Source organism: Neovison vison, chromosome 4 (genome assembly GCF_020171115.1).
Source record: "Neovison vison isolate M4711 chromosome 4, ASM_NN_V1, whole genome shotgun sequence".
Taxonomy (NCBI): Eukaryota; Metazoa; Chordata; class Mammalia; order Carnivora; family Mustelidae; genus Neogale; species Neogale vison.
The window spans coordinates 13,446,594-13,470,857 of NC_058094.1; positions in this window are offsets into that span (position 1 = coordinate 13,446,594).

The following is a 24,264-nucleotide window of genomic DNA, read 5'->3' on the forward strand; positions in this document are numbered from 1 at the left end:
TATGCTCCACAAATAAGTGAAACCATATGATAATTGACTCTCTCTGCTTGACTTATTTCACTCAGCATAATCTCTTCCAGTCCCGTCCATGTTGCTACAAAAGTTGGGTATTCATCCTTTCTGATGGAGGCATAATACTCCATAGTGTATATGGACCACATCTTCCTTATCCATTCGTCCGTTGAAGGGCATCTTGGTTCTTTCCACAGTTTGGCGACCGTGGCCATTGCTGCTATAAACATTGGGGTACAGATGGCCCTTCTTTTCACTACATCTGTATCTTTGGGGTAAATACCCAGGAGTGCAATGGCAGGGTCATAGGGAAGTTCTATTTTTAATTTCTTGAGGAATCTCCATAATGTTCTCCAAAGAGGTTGCACCAACTTGCATTCCCACCAACATGAAGGCATTTTCTTGAAGAACGAGGAGTCCACGTGGCAGAGAAAGGGTGCTGGATGGTAAAAGCTTTCTAGGAAATAGGAACAATAGGTTTTAGTTCCTGGTTTCAGCTCAGTTAGGGATGGTAGGAATGCCTACCAGGCCTAGGCAGGGAATGCAAGTGAGTGAAGCAGACCCTTTCTGCTGTGGGATATTGTGCATGGCGGGGGCAGGGGGATGGGCAAAAAGAATCTATGCCTCTCAGCTTCAGCTCATTGCCGCCATACCAGAATACAGGCCCAAATTTGCCAAATCTTCCACTGTGTCAGGATAAGTCCAAAATTGTACTTTAGTATAAAATCTAATTTTCCAAAAGCAGCCAACCCTGATCTGTCAGTGGCCCAATGTCCCCCATCTGCAGCCTCTTATTCCAGAACTCCTTATGAATCTACAGGAAACTTAGCTTCTCTCTTCTCTCTCTTTTTAAAGACTTATTTATTTATTTATGTATTGACAGAGACCGCGAGAGAGTGAGAACAAGCAGGGGAAGTGGGAGAAGGAGAAGCAGGCTTCCAGCCGAGCAGGGAGCCCAATGCAGAGCTTGAAACCAGGACCCTGGGATCATGACCTGAGCCGAAGGCAGATGCCTAACAACTGAGCCACCCAAGGGTCCTGAAACTTTGGTTCTCTTGAGAGCTGATCATAAACCTTTGTCTTTTGCCTCCTGCTTAGCCTGAGTCCAGGGTGACTGGTGCAATGATGACCCGCGTGGATGGTTTTCTAACTGGTGTAGAGTAGCACCTTGGCCGCACTGAGCTCCGGTGGGAGGAAAGGAAGCCAGTATTAATCCACATGCAGACTTCCAGAGCATCTCAGCAAAGCTGTCTCAGTGTAATATTCTTATGGCAAAAGTGTGGAAGCAAAATCACAGAACACAAGGTAGATAAGTACTGTGAGCCCTGTGTGCATTTCTGAAGCACAAAGCCTAGAGGTACATGCCACGGCTGGCTTTTTAAGTATGCCTTTTTGAGATGCTGGTGGGTAGCCTGGAAGTGTCTACACCCTAGAAAGAGGAGCCCTTGAGTTTATCCAGCCCTCACTGTGTCAGGCCTCAGGCTGTATAAGTGGGAGCTCACTTCATACAGCAGCCCGAGCAGATTGGTGCCACCACTGTGCCCATTTTACAGATGAGTAAACTGAGTCCCAAGGAGTTTTCTGGTTAGCCCAAGGTCTTACAGGCAATAAGCTGCAGGGCAGGAACCTCTTCTGGGTCTGTTCAAAGCCCACTTTACTATCTACTATCTACTTTACTATCTACTATCTACTTTACTATCTACTATGAATTTTCCTCCCTGGCATCGAAAAAGAGAGGTCTGTGAAGTTTTTATTTGAGGGGACCTTGCTAGTGGCAATGCGACTGAAGGGGCTGGGCGGGCGGGGAGGGTGTAGGTTTTTCTCTCTTAGAATGAAGTTCTTTCCCTTCCTCTCGCTGCAAGTCACCTACTTGGTGACACCATGGACAGAGACTTAGTGAGGAACGGCATTTCAAGGACAATCCATACATGTGAGATTGAGTCACCTGGTATACTGAGCTTGTGAATGATACTTGGTGAGTCGGAACACTTTCCCTGTTGGACCAGGTACCTTGGTTTGCTGTGGGAGGTGGCACCAAGGAGAGGAAATGTTGGGGGTTTCTGGAGCCTGGGAAATGTGGGTTTCCATCCTGATTCTGTCCTGATTCAGCTGCTAACTTGCTCTGTGACCTTGGGCGGGTTGTATGACCTATCTGAACCTTAGTCTCTTCGTCTGTTCCATGGGGACAAGAATATTCAACTCAGTGTCCTGGCGCTTGGCACAGAGTCTGGGATAGATGCACTCCACAAAGCCTTGCTGAATGAATGAATGGATGAATGAGTAAACGATTAGGGAAGACTACAGATCAGGTGGGATCTGGAGTGCTTCTGGAGGGTTTCAGTATGTAGACAAGAGGAGCAGGGGAGGTGCGGACCGGACAGTGAACGAGGAGCAGTGTGGTACAAGAAGGCTGTGTGTAGGGGACAAGGAAAGGTGATCTGGCTTCTGTGGAGGAAAGGGAGGCCTAAGAGAGGCAGGTCCTGGGTACAGACACAAATAGAACCTCTACGGGTCCTTGCATCTCGAAATACTTGGCAAATGTTGATTCAATCTCCAAACCCCTCACGATGATAAGTATTATTCATCTGCTTTCTGTAGGTGAGGAGATTCAGGGAGGAGAGGCGACTTCCCCAGGGCAGTGCTCACCAGGTGCCCCCTCCCCAACTCCAGATTGCCCACGCATCCTAGCCAGAACGCAGTTGGAGGAGGAAAGTGGGGAAACAAAATTAGGTTTCTCCGCATTCCCTCCTCCTACACCCTCATGTACACAGACACAAAACTAGGACGAAAAAAAAGTGAAAGACGTCATAAATTATATTTCTTAGAATTTCTTTAAGGCCCTCCAATACATTCTCAGATATACACCTCTCTTCATAGATTTCTGGGACTTGTGGGTGATGTGGTTGGTAAAACTGTCTAGTTGAGTGTTTCCCTGGTATAATTCAGATGTCAAAGCTGGGTTTCATATTTCTCATCTGTAAAATCGGAATCTTTCCTTGGCATATGTGGGGAGGATTAAATGAGTAAATATATGTAAATATATGTATATTTTATACATATATATAATTTATTTATTTATTAAAGATTTTGTGTATTTGTCAGAAAGAGAGAGAGTACATGAGCAGGGAGTGGAGGGGCAGAGGGAGAGGGAGAAATGGGCTTCCCACTGAGTGGGGGGCCCAAGGTGGGCCTCAATCCTGGGACCCTGGGAACATGACCTGAGCCGAAGGCAGACGCTTAACTGACTGAGCCACCCAGGCTTCCCTTTACACACACACACACACACACACACACACACACATATTATGCATTTAATCCTCCCAAGAACATGCTTAATTATATATATATTTATATATATATGGACAATATATATATATGTGCACTAGCCTCAGGGCCAGACGCACTGGAGGTACTTGGTAAGATGTGGTCATGATCCTGATTTTAGTGGAGCCCGCAGAACACCCCCCCTGATCTTCCAAGTAGCTCTCAGACATTGCTAATCGCATGTCCTCCTGCTAGTTGAATGCATGTGTTTGGCCACTATTTACTGTCCCTTAGGCAGTCTGGGAATAGAGCAGTGCCCAAGGCAGGCAACGGCTCTGGTTCTACTCTGGCTCACAGCCCAGTTTAGGAGCTGGATGTTTAGAAAAAAGAATCCCATGCTGCAACCTTCCTAGGAACAGGGAATCTGTGATGCTCTGAGAGGGCTTAAGAGAAGGGATCCTCCAAGCCAGAGTGGCAGAGAGGGCTCCTGGAGGGAATGATGCTCTCACTGGGATCTAAAGGGTGATAGATCAGTGGGTGAAGGAGAGAGGAGAGAGCGTGCCCCGAGAGGGACCAGATGTGCAGAAACACACCCGACTGAAGAGATGGAACACATCCGACTGAAGAGATGAAAAGCCTTCATCTAAAAACCACTCCCAATTTCCTTGCTTGGAGTATCAGGCATGTGGAGGGGAGAGGCACAGGTGAGAATCAAGCCTTAGAGGAATGGTTTTCAAGAATGTTCAACAGTAGTACCCACCCTGGAGTCCAGCTTGACAAGGGACAGAGGGAAGGGGCTAGAATGGCTTGGGGACAGGCTCCCAGAGATGGTTTGGGAGCTGGGATTTCTGTTATTTACTTGTCAGCAGAAATGACAGCATCTCTAATGTGCGAGGCAGTAGGCTTTGCCTGTGGTACAGGAAGGACCAAGAACAGCTCCTTGTCCTGAAGGAGGCCACCATGGAACTGGGCACAGGAAGGTTCAGATGTTGGCCGTGGAATGAGAAAGAATGTGATCGAGTTTTCATGTCTGCCCATGGGAGCACATTGGTGGGGGGCATGTCAGCAGGGGTGAGCTGTGTTCCCCAAGGCTGCCACAATGGGAAGGTTAAGGCTCTATAATGACATCGAACTAACTAATACTAATCAATAGCGCCTTGCTTTGGCTCAGCACGTCACACCTTGGAAAGCCTCTGTGTGAGTTTGTTGGTGAGTTCCAGCAGTTCTTTAGGAAGGCAAACAGGTATCGTCACCCACCTTTAAAAGACAATGAATTTGAAGCTCAAGAAAGGTGAATCGAGTGAGTCCTTTGATTTCTGTGGGATGGGATGTCCATCGTTGATAACACACACTTGGAGGACTTGGGTTTTCCATCCATTCACTTTGAACACGCTTCTGCGCATGTCTTGCCTGAATCTCCCCAGGATATCCGAAAGTTCACGGCTAAAGATCAGATTTTGGTGCTCATGTGAGATCCTCAACGTGAGATGCCGTGGGTAGACATATCTCTCCAGGTCACCTGTAGCAGACAGTGTTTGCCGGTATCCACAGTCACTAGCTGAACAGCTGGGCGTCATTTCTGTAGCACATGGGTGGCCAGATACTAGAACATGTAACTGGAAATTTTTGAGAGTGAAAGGGGCTGTGATTCATAATTACCCAGGGCAGCAGGCATGCTCTGGGACTGTCCCCAGCAAACTGGACTGCAGGGTCACCCTACTGATGAGTCATCCTTTTCCCTAATTGGATTCAGATTCTTGCTTGTGTCTTCACTCTTTTCTGAATCACTTACTTATTCATTTATAGAACAGTCACAAGACTCCTGCTCCTCAAGCGGGGCTGCCAGGGATGAAGTATCCTGGCTTCTTCTCGGTAGAAGCCCTCGGTGAACATTGACTCACTCCCTTGGATAAGTGGATGAAGAGTAACCCATCGCTTTCATTGGCCACTTTGACCTGTGTTAATGAGTAATCAGAGGCAATGCTCCTGGAGGGCAGAGGCCATGTCTTCTGTGCCTTCCACAGCATGTGGTCACGAGGCATTGGGTTCAGGAAACTGCGTCCACAGATACCATCAGGCAGGGCCTTTCAAAGTGGGAGGAAGCTAGACCCCTCCTGAATAGAGCTGATGGTTCAGCTCTATTAGCTGATGGTTCCCTGGGGGCCCTCCCACTGACCAGTGACTTTTCCCCTTTTCTCTTGCTTTGTTTCTTGTGTTGTGAAACATTCATCATGTGGTAATTAATTGTGGACATTGGTTTAATGCTTGTCCCACCACAGTGTAGGGCCTTGTTCCCACTGCCCGGCAGAGGGGGTGGTTCATGGAAGTTTCTACTGTATATTTGCTTGCTGATTAACTGACTTGAGGTGTGAGGCACAGACAGCCTCTGATGAGAACCCTGGGGAACTGAACTTCTTGGGAGAAGAATGGAGTGAAGGTAGGCCTGGGGAGGGGCTCACAGATCTGGGGTGAGGGACAGAAGGTCCTTCCTTGAGTGGGATATCCACAGAGATGGTCTAGCTAAGGAGAAGGAATGAGATGTCACTTCCAGAAGTCGTCCTGCGTGCCTCCGGTAGGGTGGCGACTCTGTGGCAATCTGCCCCGTCTGCCATCTGCCCTATCCAGAGGTAGGTTTGGCCTATTACATAGCTGAGTGAGAGATGGAGTAAGGCGTAGGATTTCCTGTCTGGACTGAATGAAGTCCCCGTTTCTAGGATCCCAGATGTCCCAATGGAAAATACCAGGGACTGTTGGCAGGTATCTAGAATTTGACCAAGCTAGCAGGAGAACCTCAAAGCTTGGAGACATCATCATCCCACCCTCTACAGATGAAATGGAAGCTTCCAACAGATACCTGGGTCAGGTGAGATTTCACAGCTAGTAAGTGAGGATGTGACCATCACCTGTCTGGATCTAGAGTGTGTGCACCCCCGGACCCCAGTGAGAGGACCCTGACTTCTTTATGCTGGGACTCGCCCTGCCAAGGTCCTGGGATTCCTCATCCAGGGACAGCTGCCTCACTGGCATACATCTGGCGTGGTGCCTCGTGTGGACCATGTGTACGTCAATCATCCTAACCCTAGCTGGTCCTCAATAAATATTTGTTAATTGCATAACAATGAGCAATGTTAATGGCACGCTTACAGGTGTTTCTAAGAGCACCCCATGTGTGAGCCCTGTATCCCTCCCTACCATGCCATGTCGGTACAGTGATCATCTCTATTCTGTTTTACAGATGAAGAAATCGAGGTGCAAGGGGGTTAGCTATCTGCCGGAGATCATATGACGGGGAGCAGAAGTCCTCGATAGGAGGGACCCCGATTCTGTGATCTTACAGCTCTGCCTTCTGGGGTTTGATATCTTTATTTTGTCATGCCCCTTTCTGCAGGGGTGAGGGGAATTCAGACTGGGGTGGGGTCTCAGCAGATGGCCAAGGAAATCTCAAAACAGTGCCATGGTTATATCCCAGGGGTGGAGGTAGAGGCCTGGATGCCCTTTTCAGGAACTGAAATACACCGGGCTACCTGGTCCTTGAAAGGATTCAGAAAGTATCAACAGGTTGCTTGTTGCTGACTCAGGGAATTAGGCTGGCAGACCCTGGGGACTCCCAAAGCTTACTTGTGTCTGCATGTCTCTATGGAAATAAGCCCAGGAAAATCTTCTAGAAGGACAAGCTTACTGTAAAACAGAAGACTCCAGGGTTATAGAAGACCCACGTATGAAGATGTAGAGGACCCAAGACTCTCCAATGTCCCTTTCCTTTCCTTTCTGTGAGTGTCTGTCTGTCCCTCCCTGCACCCCAGCCTGCCCAGAAGGCGGGACCCATTCCTTCATCTCAGCATGCTTCTGCACCTCCTCCCCCCAAGCACCTGCGGTGGTGCTCGGCCCATAGAAGGTGTTGCCAACACATTAATCACATAAGAAATGTGAACATAATGTGGCTCGTGTATACATTTCCTTGTGGTTTGTGGCCTGGATGTTCTGCTTCCTACTGGTGTGACCTTCACAATGTCTCCTGCCTCTCTGCGTCTACATTTCCTGCTGTGGATTACATGAGATAATACAGAGTTCAGAACACTGCTTCGCACAGGATGAGTACGCTTCCGGCGTTAACTCTTCCCGATATCAGGAACACACAGCGCATACCACCACCATCTTCCCGACCATTCCCTACATGTGATGGGAGTGCCGGAGTGAGGAGACCTGAGTTTCAATCCCTACTCCCCTGTGTCTTGGGTAAGTGATGACACTGCTGTGAGCCTTGATTTCTGTATCTGTCAAGTGGGGACAAAGTCTCTACCCTATGGGGTACTGGAGACTACAAGGGAAGCCCCCAGTGCAGAGTGGACACGTTAGCAGGTACCCGGGGGCTTGCTGAGGTCTGGAAGTTGCCCACGCAGTGACAAGAAAGCTGTGAACACCTGTAGCACAGTCCCAACATCACATGGGAGAAACAGGTGACAAAGAGGCTTGTGGTTCATTTTAGGGTCACTGTGTTCCAGGAAAGCTTAACTTCCTTACTGTCTTGAGCGACCTAAAAAGAAATTATAGAAGAACCGCATTGGGCCGTCCACCTCACCCTCCCAACCTTTCCCACCAGAATCTTCTTGACCCTTTGAAAAGGGGCTTCTCGTCCTCTTCCAGGCTTTTGTGCCATCTGGATAATCTGATTCCCTAAGGGCAATTCTCTCTGAACTGTAGAGCATCACCTTCCTTTAGCCGCAGTGGAACTTCCAAGCTGCACCAGGCCACCATTGGTCAGTCTGCCATTTGAGGACAGGTCTCCATGGCCCTATGGGGGGGGTCCTTGCAGACTTCCCCTGAGAGAAAGGGCAAAGCCCAGGGCGCTCCATTTTTATTATATTTTTGGCTGCTATTTTTTAATTTTTAATTTAAAAAAATTTATTTTTTATTAACAGATAATGTATTATTAGCCCCAGGGGTACGGGTCTGTGAATCGCCAGGTTTACACACAACATTCATTTTTATTTTTGAGATGACAGCGCCTAATGCCATAAACCCCCAGTGAAGGCGAGAGAAAGCGTCTTTTCCCTTTTTCCCCCCCGTGCCTCCCCCGAACCCCCAAACTGCAAAGCCCAGTCCTGCCGCATGGCTAAGCCTTGGTGCTTTAGGAGGTGACAGCCCCGTGCAGCCGAGCGGCCGGCCCTCCCTGGGCTTGAATAAAAAACCACAAGCCATAATACACATAAAATCCTAATGTGCCTTCAAAATTACCTCATCTTTTATTTAGAGGTTATTCCGCCCTTGTCCTCCTTTATCGCTCTTTCTGTGACTGAAGTGGGTGAGCGGCACCCACTAATGAGGCCATCCCGGCTGCCGAGCGCAGGGAGCGTTTACGGCCCGAGTTCGGGGAGGCAGCGAGGCCCCAGGAGCCCCTCATTTCAGCCCCTCCTCCCTTCCCCCACGCCAGCCTTTTCCACGGGGAGGCCGCCGCTGCTTCCCTGCCAGGTCCGTCTTTGTGTCGTCCTTCCAAACGTGAATTTTATTGTATTTCCGAGTGACAGGGAGGCGCCTTTCCGAGAAGCCGTGGTTTCTGAGTGGGTTGCAAATGCCACGGCGGCGAAGGCCGGGGCTCTGGTGCTCCCGGGGCCAAGGCTTCGGCTCGGCATTTTCCGCGGAGGTCCTTGTTCTCTGAGCTCAGGATCCTTGACATTTAAAGGCCAAGAAGAGCCATGATTTATTCTTAGGCCCAGTTTAGAGAAGGGGGTGGGGAGAAGGGAGAGATGGGTTTTTGCAGGCTAACCTCGCTGCTCAGAGACTTTAGTGTCGGGAAGAATCACCCGGAGGGCTCCCTGACCCTCAGAGTCCTGGACCCCACCCTTAGAGGTGTGGGTTCTCTGGGTTTGGGGGAGGGCTGGTTTTCTGCAGCTTGCAGAAATTCCTAGCGGGTACTCATACAGTGAGCCCACGGACCACACTTTGAGAATCACTAGGCTAGAGAAAGGCATGAATTCAGGTGAGGGTGTGTCTATGCGTGTGTGTGGTTGTGTGCACGTGTGTGCACGTGTGTGTGTGTGAGAGAGACACACACACACAGACAGAGACAGTGAGGCAGAGAGATAGCAGAAATACACACACACACACACACACGCACACACACCCCTGCGTCCCCACACACATGCTGTGACTCTACTTTTGTTTTCTGTTTTTGTTTTTTATTTCTTTTCTTTTTTTTTTTTTAACCTACTTTTGGAAGGAAATTTCCTACCAAGGGTGAAGACGGGCTTAAATTACAGCAAATTGGAGGCTAGATATTAAAACTGTGAGGACCTGAAAGTAGGGTTCATGCAGCTCCACAAGCCTCCCTCTGCAGCGATTTCAAAGGGCGGCTATTATCAGACTTTGGAAATGCCTTTAGCCTGGTCCTGCTGGGAGACAAACCCTGCCCTCAACATTTCCCAAGCATTTGAAATTAAAAACGTCTCTGAGGTGGGGCAGCTGGGTGGCTCAGTCGCTAAGCAGCTGCCTTTGTCTCAGGTCATGATCCTAGGGTCCTGGGATGGAACCCCACCTCCGGCTCCCTGTTCAAAGGAAGTCTGCATCTCCCTCACGCACTCCCTCTGCTTCTGTTCCCTTTCTCACAGTGTCTCTGCCAAATAAGTAAATAAAACCTTAAAAAAATGTCTCTGAGGATATAACAGGCACTGTCCTTCAGTATGGCACAGTGGTTCCCCACACAGTCGGGGGTCAGACTGAGGGTGAGTTAATCTTTGTGATCTCGGGCAAGTCAGAAGACCTCTCTGAGCCTCGGTATCTTCAGCTGGGAAGGAGTTCGAATTTGAACCCACCTCCGAGGGTGTTGCAAGAATGATAAGGGAAATTCCCCACCCAGACACGGTTGGTCTCAACACCGTGAGCACCGTCTCCTCTCTTGTAGTTCTTCCTTAGATGCACTGGGAAACTATGCAATCTTTATGATGTGCTAAGCTTTCTTAGGCTCATTTTCTTGTGTAATCATCCAAATTTGTTGAAGTAGCTGTACCATACTATTTTACTGATGAAAAAACAGGTATTTGGAAAAGGTTAAGCGATTCCCTGGGGTTCTTTAGAACTTCCAATGGGTCTCCTAGCATGACTGGCTTCTCTATCCCCCCACAGGCCAGTTGGAGCTGGAAGTTTCTCCTGGCTCTGCTTTTGGGGAGCTGTGTGATATTAAGGAATGTGCTTACCCTTTCTGGACTTCATCGTATTAGAAGTGAAAGGATTAGATTATTCATAATGAAGTCAGAAGGTCCACTAGCTAGGGGCCTAGCAAGTGTTCTGCAAGGATTTTTGTTGGACCTAATCAGGTTTCACTGATGTCATTTTAATTCAATGATTTAAAAAATACCTTTTTTTAAAAAAAGATTTTATTTATTTATTTGTCAGAGAGAGAAAGTGCACAAGCAGGGGCAGTGGCAGGCAGAGGGAGAAGCAGGATCCCTGCTGAGCAAGAAACCCAGTGTGGGACCTGATCCTAGGACCCTGGGATCATGGCCCGAGCTGAAGGCAGACGCTTAGCCAACAGAGTCACCCAGGTGTCCCAACAATTTATAAAATATCTATTGAGCATCTACATGCGTCCAGTGCCATTGTAATCACTGGAGATGGTAAGTGAATCAAATAGAGCAAAGTCACTTCCCTCCCTGAGTTTATGTCCTGCTTAAGGGGTGATATTGAAGGCAATGGCCCTAAACATATAAACTATAAACAAGTCTTCTAGGGAAAGGAAATAGCAGGAGCACAGGCCCTGAATTAAAAGCAAGCCTAGAATATTCCAGGATCAGCATGGAAACTAACATGGCTTGCACTGCGTGAACAGGAAGGAGAATGGGGCCTCCTGGGTCATGGCACAGACCTTGGCCTTTACTCTCAGGGCAAAGCCATTTGTCTTGGTGTGAAGGTTCCCTAGATTCATCTCCAGAGACACGGATGTGAGTATTTCACATGGGAAGGGATCCCAGGAAACACCAGAAGAGGATGTGAGGCAGGAAAGACAAAGAAACCAGTGGAAGAGGAATTGTGGAGCTGGTTACCACTGGGAGCAACTAGAGCTTGGCCTGCTGGAGTTCCAGGCACTAGTGCGGAAGAGGCCTTCATGTTATCACAATTTTCCACCTCCGTAGCTATTGATGGTGGAGGGCTGTATCCAAGGACTGTCAGTATCTGGTACCTTCTGTAGGCCTAGCGCTTGGCTGTGTGAGTTTCCCGGCCAGAAAAAGGCTCTGAGGCAGGGAGCTGTAGATAAATAGCCTTGGGTTCTCCAGGTGAATGGAGAAGGGACGTGGCCAGGGCACTGATGTTCCATGACACCATTGAGGGGCTCTGAGCAAAGGAAGGATGTAATCTGAAATATCTAAATGTGTCACCCTGGGCTGGAGTGGGGGGTAGGTGTGGAGTAGATTGGAGGCAAGAGGAAAAGCCAGAGGAACAGCTGGAAAATTAGTGCAATAAGTCATATATGATGACTCAGATTGGGCTGGTGATGGTAGAGGTAGGACATTGGCTGACATTTTGAATGGACTCTGTACGCTCCTTTGAAACCCTCATAATGGGCATGACTGTGCCCATCATAGTGCTACATGGCTTCTTACTTAATTTCTTTTCATCTTTTTATGTGCTTGGAGTTGAATTCAACACCTAAATATATTCAAACAGTATGCAAATTTAGCTCATTTGTGCATCGACTCCAGAAAAGTCTGTTAGTCTTCCTTTTTAGGAACAAACATCAAATGCTTCTGACAGCAAGACTCAAATGACATGCTAAGATTGTAGAAGCTTAAGCATACAAAGGAAAGTCTTGAACCTAAAAACAGTCAATTTTTGGTTATTCAGGTAATGAGTTTAGGGATCTACTTTAATTCAGTAGTTATTTCTAAGTGTGTTTGGCTTAAAGGACAGAATAACAAGCAGCAGTTATATAATAAGTGATTGTTGAACTGAATTGAATCTGCTTATAAAAAAAGCCATAGCATTTCAATCTTTATCAGTGGGAAAGTTACCAGGGATGCCTGTTGTTGGCTGCCAACGAATTAATTGCTTTATCCTGTTCTGAGGTAGCTAATGTCTATTTTGTGCCTACTACATGCCAGGGATTTTACAAGCAACATTTAAATTAGTAACTATAGTCACTAACCTCCAAGATGGCCCCAGTGATCCACCTCCTGGTATCCACATCCTTAGTCCATGTGGCAGAGTAATAGCTTGTCACTTCTGAGATGAAAAGATACTGCAGCTAGTTTGGGGGTAATTTGTTACACAGCAGAAATAACTAATACAATTCTTACAGTTCTTTGGGGACAGGCATTGTGTTCTCTCTTTTATAGATGAAGAACCCAAAGCTCCTAGAGTTAAGTCTAGTGGGAACATGTAACATATTGCTTACACTAGCACACTTGGACCATGAAGGGGGTGCTCTGATTACTTACACTGGGACAACAGGTGTAAATTGGGACAGTCCCTGGAAAAGCATGAGGAATGGTCACGTTAATGTAAAGGAGTCTCTCAACACCAAGTGTCAGAGCCAGAACTGGCCCGAGATGGGCATGTATCCAAAAATTGCACCTTCTACTACCCTAAGCTTCCTCTCTGGCTGTTTCTTAAGTACCTATTCAGGAGTCATAGGAGTCCAGATAGGAATAGTTATGTGCACACACAGTATAACTATAATTTGATTTAAAAAATCCCAAGTGGGGGAGCCCCTGGGGGGGGGTCCGTTGGTTGGGCATCTGACTCTTGATTTCAGCTCAGGTCATAATCTCAGGGTCGTGAGATCAAGCCCCCACTGAGCTCTGCACTGGGCATGAAACTTACTTAAGATGCTTTCTTTCCCTGATGCCCTCCCCTTAAGCTCTGATTGTGTGTATGTGCTTTCTCTCTTTCTCTAAAAAAAAGTCCTACGTAAGTACAGAAAAAGTCAGGAAGCAAACAAGGCTCAACGCTCTATTGTTTTCTTTTGTTTCACTGCATGTATTACCTTTATAATTATAAAACAATACATTTTTCTTTTTTAAAACAGAAGCCTTTGCAAAATACTGGGTGAAGGGCTCTTGACCAAAGCTTGAGATGAGCCAAGAGTGTGAGAGTGTGCAGACATCACACGTAGGCAGTCTGCCAGTAGAATTTGCCAAGGATGAGCCCCAAAGTGATGGGTAAACATCCTTGTAAAACACTCATGTTTTCTTTTCTGGTCAGGTCTGTGGTGGCAAAGAGAAGCTGAAGGCAAAGAAGTTTCCTAGAGAATTTCAGATGGGCAGCTCCAAATTGGAAACTTCTGCTACTTGAGCCTACAACACACACAGATATGGAGGGTATGGGGAACATTTGGCCTGCTTTTATCTCTGTCTCTGTTTCCTTCTTCCTCCTTCCTTCCCTCTCCTCCTTTTTGCTCTTCTTGTCATCTGTTCTTCCCCCATCTGTCTTTTTTCTCTTTTCCTTTGTCTTCATTCATTAAACAAATATTCACTGGGAGTCTGCCATGTACCAGGAAACAAGCTATATGCTAGGGATATCGCTCCTTTCTTCATTAGGAAAATACTGAGTCCCTACTATATATGTGCCAGGCACTGTTCAAGGCACTGAGTCTACAGTAATGGACAAAAAGGCGAACACTTTTGTCCTCTTGAAACTTATACTACATTGGGAAGAGGTGTACAATAAACAACAAAGGTAAATAAAGCACACAGTATGTTACATGGTGATAGCCTATGAAGAAAAATAAGGTAGAGAATAGGGTTAGGGAATGCCAGCGAGTGCACAACGTGGGCTTTGGTTTTAAGTGCGCTGGTCAGGGAAGGTCTTCCTGGAGTAGTGGCAACATTTGAACAAAGACCTGTTGAGATGAGGGGGTAGTCATGAAAATTGCGGAGGGAGGAGAATGTTGGAGGAAGCAGGCACAGCAGGAGCAAAGGCCCTGTGGTGGGGATGTGCCTAATAAATTTAAATAATCACAAAGAGGATGATGAAGCTGGAGAAGAGCCAGTGAAGGGGGCAAGTAATAGGATCAGTGAGCTAGTGGGTGGTCAGGGGGCTGTGCAGGTTTCATAGGACCTCACTGACCAACCCAAGGACTTTGCTGTTGACGCTGAGTGATGTGGGAGCTATGGAAAGCTTTTGAGCAGGGAGTGGCATGATCTGATTTGTAGTTTACCAACTTTTCTCCAGCTATTGTGAGCCACAGTGCATAAGGCTTCAGCCTTCAAGGAGCTCCTGTTTTAGTGAGGGAGAAAGTCCTGCAAAGTCATGAAAGTGAAGTCAATGCTTTGGGCCTCCTGTGGATGGAGGGCACAAAGGAGAGCCTTTGTTCCTGGATTTGAGCAATCTCAGAAAATGTGAGAAATACTTTGTAGAGGTGGTGCCTTCTGGGCTGAGGCTTGAAAGATGAATGAACCATATCCAGCAGGGGACAGAGGAAAGGGTGGTCCAGGAAGAGGGATTGGCGTCAGCAAAGGTACGGAGACTGGACAGAGCACGACACACGCAGGAAGCACACACAATCTTTAGTAGGACTGGAACCATGGGTATGGAGTACTGAATGACAAGAGTCAGAAGTGGAGAGCAAGTCAGGAGCCACATCCGGAAAGTCTTGTAAGCTGCAGAAAGCCCCAGAAAGGAACCAGAGGCAGCCCTTGAGGGAGGTCGAGCAGAGGAGCACCATGACCAGATTGCTGCCACGGCTGCGGTGTAGACACTGCTTACTTTGTAGAGACCTTGCCTTTCCAGTTGCTCCATATTCTGCCAGCACATGGTTTGAGAAGTGTGATTTAGGGGAAGTGTGATAGTATCTTGGTTGCACTCCACCCTCCCGAGCAGCAGCTTAGCAATAGAGGGCACACGAATGGGCCTCTTGTCAGGCACCCAGCAGTGGGTGGACTCTGCCAGCCCAGCTCTTGTGCCAGAAACTCCGCGATGATGTCCTCACACCCAGGACTGGGACAGAAAGGGAAGGTGAACGCTTCCTTCTCACTTGATCCCCCAATGTCTGTCCCTGAGGGGAGGACATTGGGACTTCCAGAGTATCTGATGAGAGATTCTTGCTCTATGTGTGGCCTGGGACGAGGCCCTGGCAGCTCAGGTGCGGGCAACAGGCAGTAGCAAACGAGGGAGAGTACCTAAGCACGAGGGAGGCCAGGGGATGCCAGAGCCAGAGGAGGATGCTGGTTCAGCAGAAGGCAGGGAAGCTTGCGGAGGCCTGAACAAGGGGGAAAGCAGGGCGTGAAGGCCTTGAAGGAAAGGCGCGTGGGCAGAGGGGATGGCGGGGCAAAGGCAGCAAGGTGGATGTATGTTTGCTGGGTGTCAGAAGCAGGTCAGGCTGGCAGGAGATGCGGGACTTGGGGGGACGGTAAGGGCAGGTATCTGCATCACCTGGGGCCCTGTGGGCCATGGGAGGGACCGGGGATATGAATGTAGGTGTGGAGGATTTTTGAACTGGGAACAATGGGACAGGCTTTATGCTGCGACATTGATCCTGTTGGCCTCCGTTTGCATGGGGAATAGTGCAGGGAGCAAACCCGGAAGGGGGGAGAACTGGAGGGGGTTGCTGGGGGGCCTTGATGCCTGCAGGAGGGGTGAGAGTGTCACAGGTTATGTTGGGGCTCTGTTTTGAAGGCAATAGGAACGGCTCTGAGGTGGTGCTGGGTCAGCTCACTGATATCGATGGTGCTCACACCATGATGACACACAAGAGACAGTGAGATTCTCGCTCCCAAGTCCCCAAGTCCCCAAGGAGGTTATAATGGCAAGAGACACCCAGCCAAACAGACCAAGATGCGATGAGAACCCAGAGGGCCTATCACCAGAAGAGGCCAGGACTGACCTCACAGAGCAAATGGCGTTTGAGCAGGAGTTTGCTCCATAGGCAGGGTGTGGGGAAGGAAGTGTGTGCCTGGCAGAGGGAACAGCCTGTGCAAAGCCACAGAGGTTGGTTCATTTCTTCTTCCTCTCTGGGGAATCTAAGATTGGACCTGACTGATGATTTTGCCAGTGTCTGACTCCAGAAATACTGGTAGTTGGTGGATAAACAACACCCTGGTGTATTGGGGAAATGCCAAGTTGGCTCATAATCTGGAGCCTGAGATGCCATGAGTGTGTGGCATGGTGTCTCCAAACTCTATTTCAAACTGAAGGGATTGTGAGGTTGTGTTGGTACAATTATCTGCACAAGATTATGCATGGCAGAGGGTCACTGTTCCCCACTTGCTCCTAGGTACTGCCTTTGAGCCAGGAGGCAAGTCTGGGGAGTTGGAGGGCAGGTGGGGCTGTGTTTGTCTTGCTAATGAGTTCCAACTAGGCCAACAGGGGGCTCTTGAAGGGATTCCTGAAGGGGAGTGACAGGTTCCCATGGACCTTTTAGAGAGTTCACTCCGGACAGAGCCTTGAGGAAGATGAAGAGGATGGAAGACAGTAATTGAAGAAGAGAGTGACTGTCCCTAACATCCACTACAATCTTCCCTTTGTAGAACCTTCTTTGGGTCACACCACCGATTCTTGTCTCTACTGGCTCATCCTGGGCTTTTCGTGGAGGAGGCCCTAGAATACACAGGAAAACTCAGACAAGGGAGAACAGAGGAAGGATGGGAAGCAGGTCCCAGAACCTGCAGCGGCTTCCCAGCAAGCACCCATTCAAGCTGGCTCTTTTGGCAGCCAGCATAGGAATTGGCCCTGGGCAAGTTCCCCAGGTAAAAGGTGCAATCTGGGCGTGGGCCGGTTTCCTTGTGAAAGCTGGTGCTTCCCCCCGAGGCTCACCCTGGCTGCTGCTGAGTGATCTGCAGGCTGTAATCTGCCCGTCAAGGCACTGTGGAAATGGAGTGTGAAGGTGCCAGGTAAACAGCCCGTCTGCACACTGTGAGTGTGCAGCCAGAGCTGGGCTGACGTCTGTTTTGGGGAAGCCTCCCTTCCCCCCGGCCTTTGGGCTGGGCCTCCACCTCGCCTCTCTGTTTTGCTCTCCTAGGCTGCCCTGTCCTTCCCTGGGAACCAGGTCAGGGGCCCTGCTGGCGGGTGTCATGGGGGCATGAATCAGGTCCCTGCAGGAGGAGGCAGGAGGTCTGGGCTGAGGCCAACGAGGAGGGTTAATTGGATGATTTATCTGGTCAATAGCCAAGATATTACACTTCCCGGAGCGAATGAGGAACCTGCGTGTGTGATGGGTCCTCTCTTCGTGGGAGATAATTAGGTAACTGGTAACCACTTTTTGGTCAAGAACAACTTGGTTGATTTCTCCACAGCTTTGGTGGAGAATTGGATTTCTTACATTTGGGTGACTTCCAAGGGGTAGAAGCTGGCTGTCATTTGGCTGTTAGCTCACTAAGGCAATCTGTCCCTTTAGTTGGCCTTTGATTTTCAGGGTGGATAGACATTCCAAGGCAAATTTATTTATGCTGAAGGCCAAGGTAAGCCTTCAAATGGTTCATACTGAGACTTGACAACCAGTGAATTGACTTTCTCTTCTCGACTCCTGTCAGTTTGACTCAACAGAGCATGACTATGCGCCGTTGGACAAATCTAGCTATTTGGAAAAGGTAGATACTCAGTCCTGCCCTTGAGAGGTTAGCTCACGGTCCAATGCTGGACTCTCATACACACACACACACACACACACACACACACACACACATGCTCCTAATAGTGTTGCATGATGTGTGGAAAGCAAAGGGTGAAGAGAAGTTTATCCTGTTAGATAAAGGAGGAAATCAAGGAAAGCTTCCCGGAGAAAGTGAAATCTTAGATGAGTCTATAAGGATAAGTAGAAGTGAAGGCTCTCCAACTGTGGTCTATTTGGTGATCTCGGGGTTGGCTTCTTGTCATACCGGTTTTGAGAAGAAATGAGTAATTCACTTGTAACATTAATAACAGGAAGAAATCATTTACTATCACTGTGAGTGGATTTATCCCAGACTTTTCAGTAATTTCCCCTCCTATACCTCTGTTGCTGGGGCACACAATCTTTGCCCTTTGTAAAGTGGGCCACAGTATAAAAAATTCAAAAGTCCCTTTGTGAATAAATATCTGGTAAGTGAGTGAGTTGGAAGAGTATATTGGTTGTGGAGTTAGGATATTGAGCTATGAGCTATTCTTCTGACTTTCCTCTTTTAAAATACTATGATTCTTCTAAGGAAAGGGCAGTTTCTTACTCATCTCTCTATCTTCCAAAGCCAATCCAGTGCCTGTTGCCTTATAAATGGGGACATATTTGTGGTGTCCTTGTGATTTTCTTCTCAGATGGACTCCTGAGCTCACAGCCCCATGTTTTGTATGTAGGCTTTTAGACAAGATCTTCTCTGGCTCATTTCTTTTCGCCTATTGCAATAATTTAAAGATCAGAATTTTCAGTTCTTCCAGACCAACCTTTCTTATTATTTGGTTAAGTCCCTTGGAAGAGCTCTCTATTTTGCTTCATTTTCCTTGTTTTTCACTGACATCATCCAGGGTTGTTCATGAAGAAAAGCCTGCAGGGGCCCTGGGACCAGAGGAACTCTGGGAGGTGCCTGGGTAAACCAGTGCTCTTCTGAGACCCTCAGGCTCAGCAGAAAGCCCCTGAATTAAGAAAGAAAAAAAAAATTAGACCCATATCAGTCTCCATCAAATCCCTCACATATTCTAGGAATGGGCCATGATTCTCTGCTTTTCTACATATCTGCAAGGTGAGCTTTTCAGAGGGCAGAACTCTCTAGAAGGGAGTCAGGCAAGGAAAAGAGGTCTGAAGCTTGCTGTTGATGGCATCTTTATTAGTAAATCTCTGCAGGGCGTGGTGCCATTGAGAAGGAAGATGGGAAAGCAGAGGGCAGATGGGCCACCAGAGTTCTGTGTACCCTGTGGCATCTACAAGACAGCGTTGACATGCCGGGCTCTGTGCTAGGCACTGGGATTTCAACAGTGAGAGGTGACCCCAGCCTCCAGAGTCTCTCCACTAATGCAGGAGCGGAGATGTCAGTACACAAGTCCAACAGATGGCAAGCAGCAGATGGGAAGCCAACAGGTGTAAGCCACAGAGTCCTGAAAATTTCAAGTTGAGTCTGGAAAGATGCAGGGGAGTTGTCCAGAGTGAGCCATCAAGGGGAGGTTGGGAGGTCAGGGGATGCTCCAGGCAAAGTAATCGAAAGCCGAGGGGCTAGGAGAGATGATGAAGACACGCGTGAGTCTCGGTGAGGAGGAGAACAACAAGGAGCAACATATCAGCAGGGGAAGGAAGATTGTTCAGGACCAAACTTGAGAGTGAGGTGTGTGTTTGAGGGTCCCCACTTTACCTACAGAGACAGTATTCTCTACTGTGATCTTTTGAGGAGGGTGGGCAACCTTTTGGGGCAGCCATTTTCACTATTGAGAACCTCTGGCCATTATTGAGTTCTGAATATTAACAATTGGTGCTGTTTCTAAGGCATTCAACAAATATCGGAGTACTTTCTCACATATTCATCTTGGGAAGTCTGGGAGGACAAGAGGCAAGAGGTCATGGGGTAACCACTCACTAGCTAGGTGGAAAGCCACTTAACCTTGCTGAGCCTTTGTCTTTTTTAAAAGAAATTATTATTATTATTATTTTATAAACATATAAAGTATTTTTAGCCCCAGGGGTATAGGTCTGTGAATCGCCAGGTTTACACACTTCACAACACTCACCACAGCTCACACCCTCCCAAATGTCCATAACTCCACGACCCTCTCCTGACCCATCTCCCCCCAGTAACCCTCAGTTTGTTCTGCAAGATTAAGAGTCTCTTATGGTTTGTCTCCCTCCCCATCCCATCTTGTTTCATTTATTCTTTTCCTACCCCCAAGCCCCCCATGTTGCATCTCCACTTCCTCATATCAGGGAGATCATATGATAGTTGTCTTTCTCCAATTGACTTATTTTGCTAAGCATAATCCCCCTAGTTCCATCTATGTCATTGCAAATGGCAAATTTTCATTTCTTTTGATGGCTGCATAGTATTCCATTGTGTGTGTGTGTGTGTGTGTGTGTGTGTGTGTGTATACCACATCTTCTTTATCCATTCATCTGTTATGGACATCTAGGTTCTTTCCATAGTTTGGCTATTGTGGACATTGCTGCTATAAACATTCAGGTGCCGTGCCCCTTCGGATCCCTACGTTTGTATCTTTAGGGTACCCAGTAGTGCAATTGCTGGGTCATAGGGTAGCTCTATTTTCAACTTCTTGAGGAACCTCTATACTGTTTTCCAGAGTGAGCTTTAATCTTTTGAACTATGAAATGGGGACACTGACACCTACCTCATTTCATGGATGTGAGGTCTAGATAAAATAATTGTGGGGAAGTCCATAGTAGGCCTGATACCTACCACTATTCCCTTATTGGTCATTGTTATCCCTCTGGGCTGAAGGTTTCAGAACCACTTCCCCCCATTGTACCAGGAGGTCCACCCTTCCAAAGCTTCCTGGATGAGAATCAACTGGTGTTCCAGTTTGAGTGTGTTGGGGTGTGGTGAACGAACCCTCGCTCCTGCTTGTCAGATAAGAGACACTGTCTTTAAGATGCACCCAAAGCTGAAACTGGGAGGTAAGTGTCCCAGAACAGTGGTACATGTTCCTGCAGGACAGGATTCTGAGTCCAAGTGTCTTGTATCAGCCCCTCTATATACCCTGGTGACTCATGTTCACCAGCTTTAATTGGCCTTCCTAGCTGCTTTTGCATTTTATTTTATTTTTAAGGTTTTATTTGTTTGAGAGATTAAGCACAAGCAGGGGAGTTGCAGAGGGAGAGGGAGAAGCAAGCCCTGATGTGGGGCTTAATCCTGGGACCCTGGGATCATGACCTGAGCTGAAGGCAGATGCTTAACCGATTGAGCCACCCAGGTGCCCCAGATTTTGCATTCTAATTTGGACTTCCCTCCATCACGGTTCCTCTGATTCCCAGACTCCACTTGCTTCTGTTGCTGCCTCCATTGCATATACATTTCATTCACTAAATGATAACCTCAGTTATTTGTACCCTGATTTTAAAGCTACATCCCTTGCTTGAATCTTTTCACAGTTGACCTCAGACATGACCCACCTCCTTCCTCTGTTTCCTTATTTTCATTCTCTTCTCACATTCAATGAATGTCTGCTAAGCGATGTGCTATGTGGAGAGCATTCCAAGAGGATGAAGACATAGTCTTGTGGGCACAGAGGGGCCATCAGGATGCACCCTCTGTTAGGTTGGGGAGGAAGAGGTTAGAGGAGATTAGGGTCGCCATTCCAGGACCTGGGACAGGTGTGGGAGGTGATGGGGGACTCTTGTAGGCAGAGGGAATATCCTATACAAGAGAAAGGAGGCAGAAGGGAGGCTTTATTGGTGTTGTAAGGCTGCCAAAATGAAGTATCACGTGCTGGGTGGCTTAAAATACCAGAAGTTTGTTTTCTTACACTCTTAGAGACTAGAAATTGGAAATGAAGTCTTTCTCCAAAAGCTGTATGGAAGAATCTGAATCTGTTCAATGGCTTTCCCCTAGCTTCCAGTGTTGCTGGCAGTCTTTGGCACTTCTTGGGTGGAGGTGTATTACTTCGATCTTTTCTTCTGTCACTACATGGCATTCTCCCTGTGTGTCCATTTCAGGGTCTCTCCTCTTCTTATGAGGACACCAGTCCTGTGGATTAGAGCCCACCACAACCGTACCCCAGTGTGTTCTCATCTTAACTTGGTTGCATCTGCAAAGACTCTGTTTCTAAATAATGTTACATTTGCAGGTCCTGGGGGTTAGGATTTCAACCTATCATTTTAGGGGATGCAATTTGAGCCATAAGAGAAGACTTACAGATAGTCGTTTTTTAGAATCTTAACTTCGTGACTGGTCTTTGGGAATCAACATACACAGAGGCAGGTTAGAAGTGACAAATACTAGAGATGGCCCTTCTGGGACACACCCCATACTCCCTAGGACACTTTCTCTTTCTGGAGAGATTCCAGTCTGGTGTTTGGAGAAGGCCAGGGTGCTGTCAGCCTCCCTTCCCATCTCCTCTCCTCAACTTCTGGATATGAACTCTTGAGCAATTAGATGTCTGGTCTAATCTGAAAGTTGCTTCTCATTATGAATCTGTTGGGCTGATGTGTTGATGGTATCTGGGAAAGGCTGTAGCAACTGTCCAATAAGGGAGGTAGAAGAGAGAAATGGGGTTCAACTTGATCAAATGTGTACAATCTAAAGACATTACTGAGGCTTGATGATGCCACTCTGAATTTTTTCCCTTGAAGTGCTTTGAAAGACAGAGGCTTAAAAGAATAAACAAGGTGAGATTGGTGAGACAGCCTTTCAGAATGGAACACAGGCACTCCGTGCCTCCTTACACCAAAATCCAGGCTGGTAAACCTGCCAGATGTTTTTGGTCTCTGAGGGTGAGGGATGGAGAATTTTCAAGGTCCTACAGCAGCAATGAAGTGGTTGTTCTTAGAAGTGTCCATATCTTGTCCTCTTACAACTCATTGGCAGGCTTTATGCACATGGACCCACCCAATCACAAGGGGCCCAGAAAGTGCAATCACTGTGTGCAATCCTACCATGTGCCCAGGAAGCAGGCAGCTGGAAATATCTGGCAAGCATTGCTGATGATTTCCACATTATTACTACTTCTCAGCTTCCAAGTCGACTTGTTACAGCTCTGGCCACATGGGAAAGAGACATCATCTCAGTATAATTCCAAATTCTTGAGGAAGAGAATCTTGAGGAAGAGACCCATTGGTGGTCCCATTCTGAGGCAGCTGTAGGGTATCATGCAAAAATATGGTTGGTGGGAGCCCATTGTTTGGACGGAGGGTTGGAGAAAGTTAAAGGAGTTATTTTAAGTGGGGCAAGGTATTGTAATAAAAATGTATATATGTTTATATACATATTTAATTTAAGTAAGCTCCATGCCCAGCATGGGGCCTAATGTAGGGCTTGAACTCACAACTCTGAGATCAAGACCTGAGCTGAGATCAAGAGTAAGATACTCAACCAATTGAGCCATTCAGGCACCCCAAGTTATTGTAATATTTGTATATTTTAGTAAAATGACAGACAGCATTTCAGCTTTCTGAGAGGGCCAGAAATGGGATGACAGTGCTGTGTGGAATGACAACTCTCGGGGAGAGCTGGCCCATGGAAATGAAGGCTCAAATCCTGGTTCTGTGGCTTACTGGATAAGTGACTGGCGTAAAAGATCTCAAAAAACTCTTGATGCCTTCGTTTCCTAAGGCATCAGTCAGTATTCCTGTGTAAGTATTCCTGTGAAATATATACCTTTGTAAAATGGTAGACAAAAGGAAGTACCGTTTTCTGAGAGAAATGAGAGGTGAGGTTTCGAAGATCCAGTGAGACAACAGGTTTGGAAATGCTTTGGAAATCCTACTCTGGTCTTCTGAATTGCACAGTGCTGGCCATGTTGCTTATTGTTCCTGAACTCCAGTCTGCCCATCTTTTACATGGGGGATAGAAGATCGACTTACAGTGGTGAGGATTTGAAGAATGGAAAGCTGGATGCTACGGCATTGGGTTCGTTAATGATGGTCCTTATTTCTACTGGTCTGTACCAGTGGCATCTGAATTCATGTGTCTTGTTGGCCTTCCGAGTTGATTAGGCTGATCTGCCTCACTGAATTTGCTCATTTCTCTTTTCTTGCTGCCACTGACACCGTAGCTATGAACGTGTGTCTTCCAGGAGCTATGGAATGAGCAAGGCTGACCCTCCAAGCAGGGGGCATGTTACAAAAGGCCATGGGAGATGCACAGCACCCTAGACCGACTCCCCTACTGGTCTGTCTGGGATTCTCATCCTCTGTCTCGTGAATCATGTACCCATCAAGGCACAGTTTCCAGAGGAATGATAGGCAAGCAAACTTTTAATCCATCAGCAATTTGGAGGAGACGAGATTTCTGACCTCCCGCTCTGGGTTGGATCTCAAGGAAAGGAATCCAGGGCAAGATAGATGAGGCTGTGCACTGGGGATTGGAATTACCTGAGGAGTTAAAAAAAAGAAAAAAAAAAAAAAAGAAAAAGGACTGGTGCTTGGGATCTGCC